General features: G+C 39.7%; 1 long non-coding RNA gene across 2 annotated transcripts in view; it reads left to right on the plus strand.

Moving 5' to 3' along the window:
- The window catches only part of LOC108701324, a 44,818-nt gene extending 37,033 nt beyond the window's left edge, over positions 1-7,785 (plus strand). For both annotated transcript variants that reach the window (XR_001933152.2, XR_001933153.2), the window contains exons 4-6: positions 4,432-4,569; positions 4,655-4,724; positions 4,878-7,785. This is a non-coding gene — a long non-coding RNA (uncharacterized LOC108701324). The remainder of the gene's footprint in view (positions 1-4,431; positions 4,570-4,654; positions 4,725-4,877) is intronic.
- The last annotated feature ends 1,077 nt before the right edge of the window (positions 7,786-8,862 follow it).

Consider the following 8,862-nt stretch of genomic DNA (forward strand, 5'->3'; position numbering starts at 1 on the left):
AGCACTTAACCTGACTCCAATTTCAGATGAATTCCCAGCAGAACCAAAAGCCAATGAGTAAGTGCTTGGTGTAGGCTTGCTTGGCTCTGTTTTGCTCTTATTTTTTATGCATAGATACAGTACATGTAGGACCAAATCCTAACTCTCAAGCCACATTAAAGTAGAATTTACAATTCTGGCTTGCTGATACTTTCAGTACTGTACATTGTACAATGTGTAGCACTTGGTTCCCAAACTGGCCGACTGGCCCCCCTCCTTGGGGACCTGGAGCAGTGGGGAGGGGCTGCAGCCTTAAGGCTAATTGGGGGAAAGGCTCCCCTACATATATGTAAAAGCCCAGATTAAAGGCTAATAAGGATGAATGGTTGAATGGCAGATGCATCAATGTTTTCCTATATCTGTGACATCATTGTTAACTAGGGAAGGCAAAGGTTGGACCTCCAAAACGGTCTTCAACTAAATAGAACTTTTCAGTTTACAGTCCCCTTGGAGGGGGCCCTATTAGCTTATAACAAATTTACAGTTATAGTAAAATTTGGTAATTCAGCCATTATTTAAAGAGTATCTTACCCTAAATCTTAACCTAATTGTATGTAAGGAAGCTAATAGCCTTTTCCCCTAATTAGCTTTAAGGCCCCCCTATGACTTCTCCACCTCATGAGGCAGCTTGCTGCTTAGAACCCCCCCCCAGTGCTCTCCTTTGTGCACCATGAGGGGTTGAGGGGTCCATGGGCAGGGGGGTCCAGGGCACTAGCGCAAAGAGCGCAATTGCTCTCTCTGCGCTAAAAGAGCAGAACTGGAAAATCAGCTCTTAAAGTTACTAGGAGCACCATTTTGCTGCCCCTGGTAACTAGTGGGGCATTCCCGCCTGAGTTGAGTTTCTCAACTCGCCTAATTGGTGCAACGCCTCTGCATAGGACAGCAATGTCTTCACCCCAAGTACCACCATTAATTTATTTTCAAGCTGGGGTTTCAGGTATATCTTGAAGTGCAGATAAAATTCTTCCTAAATATTACCTTAACTGGCATTTTGGCTAAGCCCATCCTGCCAATGATCCAATTGCTGTCAGTGGTTTCCAATACGTCAAGCCTCCCTTTAGGCGGTCCTCTAAGTGCACATGCTTTTCAGGCTATTTTAATTCATAATCAATTTTTTACGGCCCAAGCATTTCTCAGGGCCCCCTTTACTAAGAACTTACTTAAAATAATTTATGAAAAAACATACATAAAACTGCAAATTAATGCTCTCACTATGCCAGCACAATTGGTATGTTTACAGGCTACCTCTCATCAATACAGTAATAAAGTGGCTCCAAGGGAGAGACTAATAGAGGAATCTATTTATGACTGTTACAGAGGAACAATTTTCACTGGTGCAGAAAGACCTTATAGGCTACTTTTATATACAAGAAAGGTCACATGACATACTGAGGATATAGTGATTATTTATGATGCTCTAAACATAACTAAACCTGCTTACACACTGATCAGTTCATTTGGAATGACATGAACAGCAAAACAATCGCATCTCAAGAAGGAACACACCTCCAGGGCAACTTATGACCTGCACACATTGCACTGATAGGGCAGACCAAATATTCGGTCTTAGCATATGACAACTAGCAACTCCAGAGTGTCCCCCATGATGGGACTGGAGGACTGTTTCCAGAATTACTTGACTTACCCAAACATATACACTGTGTATGGCCATTTTAAAAGAATATTGCAGTCTATACAGACTCCCTATCAGTTGATCACAAGAGGAAAAGTAGCCCTCAGGAATGTTAAATAAGTTATAAATGATTATATCCCTATACATAAAGGCAATTTATGTTTCTTAGTTGCATGAAATGTATATGTTGATAAATGTTTAATTGATAAAGATCCCAAAGGGGCCAACTGAGGGTATCTGCTCTGTTATAGTGATCTACATCTAACAGATCGCTGCTTCCTATATGCTTTCATATAGAAATTAAATATTAAAACATGCTTATAAAATGGGAATATATAAAAGAGTTAAAGTACTTCAAAAGATTTATACCCACAATTTCAACAGCATGGCAAATCATGTGATGCACATTTTATTTTGCATGTGTAAGGAATTCTTTCTGCTTGGTTCTCTATACATAGATTTTAATATAAAATCTGTATAAATCGGTCATAATTCACACAAGGCAAAAATAATATCAGCGTAATGGTATAAAGAGGCACTAATTATATGGAACAGCCTGAAGCAAGATCGCACCTGTCAGGGCATGTTATTAACTGATGTCAGAATGTAGACAATCCCCTAAAAGATCAAATGAGGAGGAATCTGACAGGTTCTTGCTGAAATCTTGCTGTTTCTCATGAAATCGGAAACCATTAACTAGTGATTGTAAGCAGGGATATTATCAGGGTTAATAAGATTAGTGTCATGGGGCAGTTGTTCAACAGTAATTAAAGTCACACAGGCTATAACCCCAAATTAGACAATCAGACCCCATAGTGCAAAGGCTGAACATCTTATCTTAAAGTAAATTATTTTGTGAGTTATTAAGTTCAAGCCCCTTTGTGTTTCCACAATACCAACACAGGAATACTATATGTACATGATTGGCTTAGTTGCACACAAGTGTTCCAAGAACTTCCAAAACAATAATCATGCAGACCAAATTTGGTCCTGAAATCCACCTTAGATAGCACTTTAGCACCTTTATTGGCCTTCAAAGCTAGCCCCCTCCATGAGTTGGGCCCCCTAGACAAGTCACCTTTATGTTTGGGAACATATGGACTGCAAAAAAGAGATCATATACCTTAGTTAGATACTTGCAGATCAGGAGGGGGCTAAGTGCAGCATATTGAGAGTTTTAAGTAGAGATTGTGTAATTTTAATAGCAATACATTTCTTTCTTGTGTTATTGTTTCATTAAACACACCAGACCACCAGAGGCCACCCAAATACAACATCACCACAATAAACCCACTCCTATAATTAATATTCACCTTAATATTTATATTTGCATTAGATAGCTCCAACAATAGCTGCAGTGTGAGGGCTGAGCTCTTTGATTGGCTGGATTGTGTGTTCAGGATGATGATGATGATTGCCTAGAGGAGTGATCCCCAAACAGTAGCTTGTGAGCAAACTGTTGCTCACCAACCCCATGGATTTTGCTCCCAGTGGCCTCAAAGCAGGTTCTTATTTTTGAATTCCTGATTTAGAGGCAAGTTTTGATGACATAAAAGCTGCCCACATAGACACTACCAAATAGCCAATCACAACCCTTATTTGGCACCTCCAGGAACGTGTTGCTCCCTGACTTTTTTTACATGTGAGTATAATAGGTTGGGGACTCCTGGCCTAGAGTGTAAAGAACTGATTGGCTAGTGTGGAATGAATGACATGTTTTGCTAATGTGATAAGGACTATTGTGTTCAGTACTCATATACTGGCTAGTGTGTTCATGCCTCACATGATTAGTTAGTTAGGGACTCACATGATTAGCTGGTGTGTTAAAGACTGACATGATTGGCATGTTAAACACTCACACAATTGGCTAGCATGTTAAGGACTGACAGGTTTGACTAGTATGTAAAGAACTCGCATCATTGACTAGTGTGTTCAGGAGTCACATGATTAGCTTGTGCTTTCAGGATTTAAACAATTGGCTAGCATGTTCAGGACTCACATCACTGGCTAGTATGTTCAGGACTCACTATGAGTGTGTTCAGGACCCACAGGATTGGCTAGTGTGTTAAGGTATAACACAATTGACTTTAGGGGTATTTTACCTAATTTTTTTCCTGTTGCCAAAGTTTAATGTATAAATGGCAACATACTGTATAACACAAGAACAAAAAAGGGTAAATAACTATTCATAGTAACATAGTAAGTTAGGTTGAAAAAAGACACACGTCCATCAAGTTTAACCTTTTAAGTCTATATATACAACCTGCCTAACTACTAGTTAGGGAGGCAAAATATTGAAGCCTCTTCAATTTGCCTCAGAGGGGGAAAAAATCCTTCCTGACTCCAAGATGGCATTCAGATCTATGTACTATGAGCTATCTTCCATAACCCTGTATATTTATACATAGTTATCATATCACCCCTTAAGCGCCTCTTCTCCAGCGTGAACAACTCCAACTTGGCCAGTCTTTCCTCATAGCTGATTTTCCATACCTTTACCAGCTTAGATGCCCATCTCTGGACTCTCTCTAATACAATAATGTCCTGTTTGAGCGCTGGAGACCAAAATGTATGGCATATTCTAGTTGGGCCTTACCAGCGCTCTGTGCAGTCTAAGAACAACCCCCTCCTCCTGTGTATCTATTCCCCTTTTAATACAGCTCAAGCCCTTGGTGCTGCTGACTGGCATTGCTTGCTACAGCCAAATTTATTATCTACAAGCAAAATACATTCATTATTTTCTTTTTGTTTTATATCAGGTATAGTCAGATGTTTTGCAGCCATCCAGCTGTAATTGGACATACACACTATTTTCCCTTCTTGTTGTTGATTGCTGGGACTTGCAGTTTAGTAACAAATGGAGGGTGGCAAGTTGGAACTCCCTGCTGTCCTGTATGGTAAATAACATTCAGATTCAATGTGCAATGTGACTGTACTAAATGTTGACCCTTTGCCTGCAATGATTGTTATTTACTTCCACAGAACTCTACCCGCACCACAATATTAATTGCTCCGGTTTGTCTGAAATGCCATTGTGAACTCCCAAGCAGATGTGAGCAAGCTCATTAAAAGCACATTTGTAATAAATGAGCACGCAGCAGTGACTCCTCACTTTTTCTGTCACTGTGATTAATTAGCATTCTACAATGTTAACTTATGGTGCAATCTATTTTCTGACTTCTCTATTATTCATTTCTGTCTGTAGCAAAAAGAAAGGTAATGCGTAGATTGGCAGAGACATCATATGAAAAGGTTGCAGAACAATTCCAGTACCTGGCTACATGAAGCAGCTGAGCAGTTGTTATGCTGGCCCTGTTACTTTGGACACTGAAATGTGGAACTGAAATGGGCACAAGGTTTTATGCCTCACGCTGCAGATGAAAAGCAAATCTGCAGTTAAAGAAGCAAATTACCATTGGCACAAGAAAGATGACTGGATCAGTTACAGGACTTGGTCCCCTACAGACATATAATTATACAGAACCATTTTTTATTTTTTCAGTGCATGTTTTAGCCTTCAACCAGTTGATTTGGAGGATCAAACTATAAGCATCATCACATTACATCATCACATTAAAAGAAACAGGGGTTTTCTGATCATCAAGCCCAGCACCAATATGGCTCACTGACCAACCCAGAACTGTATGGGTCATTGTAAGGTAGCAAACTGCTAGGCCTATGAGCTAACTGGGTGGATGAGTCAAAGATGGCCAGTCGTGTCTGTTACCAAACTGCACAAATACTGTACGCATACTAGAGATTCCAAATTCTGGTTTTGGACAAATCAGAGAATTTGAGACCAGCAAAACTGGATCCAAACCCATGGCCGGATTTGTTGAAAGACCACAAAGGTCTGGGTCTAGGGCAACAGGACTGTAGGGGCTGATTGCCGCCCAGTACCGCATCTGCACTGGGGATTGGGCAGACAGAAGAACTCAACAGTTATTTGAATGTCCTGTCCTCCTACTCCCCTCTACTCAGTGGCGGAACCAGCGGGGGAGCAGGGGGTGCGAGCGGGCCAGGGCCCGCACCCCCTCAGGGCCCCCCGGCAGTCCATTTGCCATTGAAAACTCGGCCAAATGCGGCCGTACGGAGGGGGGCGGGGCCCGGCTGCGCCTCACGCACCAGGGCCCGCCCCCCTCAACGAACGCTACTGCCTCTACTGCTGATCCCTTCTACTGGATTCCAAGAAAAACTGTAGCACACTGATCCAGTTTGTTTGTGCAAAGAAAAGTGCTTTCATTGGCTCATGGTAGACATCAGAAGTTCGGAAACACTGGGCCCTTTATCAAGCCTAAATTTACATATCAAGTACTGTGTTCATAAGAAGCACTTTGGGGTGAAAGGGATTTTTTATAGACAATGTATACAAATGTCTACACTTTTTACACGGTTTTCATATATTTGTTATTTATGGACATTTTATGGACATTTTATCACATGGACTGCCCATAATCCCAATGGAGGCACAAGGACTTTTTAAACTAATGAATAATTCATACTTGCTAATTAACTATACACACCAGAAGTATGTTTCAACCTATCCTTGAAGTTTTACTCAGGGGCCACTCCCCACTTCCCCCCTCCACCCGTTTTCATTTAGCTATTTAACCCAGTACTTGAATGTAAGTTTAGGCTTGATAAAGGGCCTAACGTTATTAAATTAATACTTGATAATTTTTTCTGCTGTTTTATTTTCTTTAAGAATTTGCATATGCAAAGTAGGATTTGGATTTGTTTTAGGATTCGGCCAATCCTAAATCATAATTCATAATTTGACTAAATACTATCAAAACTGAATTATTAAATACGACACAAATTAGATCATGGTTTGTTCTGCCTGGCCACTCCCTCTTACAAACTGACACACATTTTACCCAATCTCTGACAACCCAATCTCTGACAATGTGTGTTCTTCCCCCACTGAAAGGCCCTCTTATGCTGAGAACTGGGCAAATACGCCACCCTTAATAGTTCTTTGTAGTTTACTGTATACAGAATTTCTGAATGTAAAATATATTAGAAGCTTATTATCTAACCAGTCAGCTCTTGGTCTAAGACTATTCCTGAATGTTATGAATGTCCCACTAAATAGCATGACAGTGTGTTGCTCCCAGATAAGCACATGCTGCACCATTCAACCCAGCAAATCCATAGCCCTAACAGCATGTGTGCATCTCAAGTGTGATAAATGGAGATTAAATATGAAATAAATGTTGATTGTCCTGGAAAATGTGAAGGTCTCTGAAATGATAAAGGCAGCCGCACTGTTTTTGTAAATGTCAGTGCAGAATCCATTTAATTCCACGGCTTTTGATTAACTCCATTTCTGCTGGAATATTCTGATGCACAAAGAGCATTGCTGGCTGTAACATAGAGGAAGAGTCATTTTTAGTGTAGCACCGGAAAGGCAACGTGTTATAATAAAATGTCATCACTTTATTATATACATAAACAACTGGTGTAAACATGTGTTATTTTTTCAGGGAGGCGGAACTAAGTACCATTTGACAGCTGTATTTCTAAATTAATTTCAGTTGTCCGAGAGCAAACATCACTTACAATGGTATTGTTGTTGGATTGTGTTTGCAGTATATGCAGTATAGGTTTCCTGTTTAAAAGGGTGGCCTGGAAACCATGTCCCTTTAAAAAACATACACCTATTATACACTTATTCTGCAGGCTAATCAGTAATTAATGAATATGTACAGTACATATATAATTATAATCTAGTCTGGGGTTCTGCAGTATGTCTCAGAGATGAATAGCAGTCAACCCAGCAGAATCAGGGTGTTTACTAGAAAACAGATGGCGGGCACAACAGCATGCAGAGATATTTCCTGTTTGGCCAACTTGACAAGGCAATAAAATTCACATTCTGCAGGGCCTGTTAATAGCTAACAATTCAGGGATTCAGTAACAGACTGTATAGAAACAGTGTTCCGCAGAAGGGGGGAATCTGTTTTTTCCCAACTTCAAGACATCATTTGAACCAGTCCCTGAATCAGCACTGTACTAAGAGTTAAAATACCAGTAGCCATTTTTGACATTTTATTTTTCTATCTCTGTATTTTTTCTTACTTATTCACTTTATTATTTGTGTTTGTATTCTTTACCTGTGAAAAAACTTTTCAATAAAAATGTAAGTTACAAAAAATACCAGTAGCCATCTGTTTTCTCATTGGGTACAAAAGGGGCATCCAGCCCTTTCCTGAAACTAAATATTGTATTTTCCAGTGCAACTGCTGCAGGGATAGAACCCCACAATTCAAAGCTAAAACTTTAAAATACTGTATACTTTTTCTCATTTTAAGATAAAACTTCCATTCTTCATATTGTTAATTGATGACCGATTGTTCTCTGGAAAGTTCAACTGATAACCAGACATTTTATATTAATTATATTCCTCTTTCCATTAATCTTCATTAATGTTAACAATCCTAACTTGCCCAGCCCTTCATTCCTTTTATATAGTCCTCTCCGGGTTCTCTATTTTAATCCTGTCCCTTTTGAGTACTACAGACCAAAAACCAAAGCATAATCTAGATGAATTCTTACCAGTGCTCTGTAATGGTGAAGAATGACTCTCTCCTCTCTTGAATCTAATCCCCTTTTAGTCAGTATCTTGTTGACCATCACTGTGGAATTACTTGTTACAGCAAATCTTATTATCCAAATACAACTAGGTCCTTCTTTAACAAGGATTTGCTTAAAGATATGAAGACAGCAGATTTTTTTTAACCTAATGTGAAAAATCTCACATTTATTGACACTAAGGGGGTCATTTACTAACTAACAAATGAAATTTTTCCCACACATCTCTAAAGATTTGTGGTTTTCTTATTTTTTTTTTTGAAAGCTCTAAAAATTTGAGATTTATGGGGGCAAATTCACTAAGCGCCGAAGCGCCGAACGCTAGCGTTAATTCGCTAGCGTTAATTCGCTAGCGTTTGGCATTTTCGTTACTGCGCAAATTCACTAACGAACGCTGGCGTAGTTTTGCTAGTGTTACTTCGCACCCTTACGCCAGGCGAATTTTCGCTAGCGACGTAACTACGCAAATTCACTAACTTGCGCAGTGTACTGAACGCTACCTTTTACGCTAGACTTCCTTCGCCACCTCAGACCTGGCAAAGCGCAATAGAGTAGATAGGGATTGTTTCAAAAAAAGTCAAAATTTTTTCTAAGTC

Source organism: Xenopus laevis, chromosome 9_10L, assembly GCF_017654675.1.
Source record: "Xenopus laevis strain J_2021 chromosome 9_10L, Xenopus_laevis_v10.1, whole genome shotgun sequence".
Taxonomy (NCBI): domain Eukaryota; kingdom Metazoa; phylum Chordata; class Amphibia; order Anura; family Pipidae; genus Xenopus; species Xenopus laevis.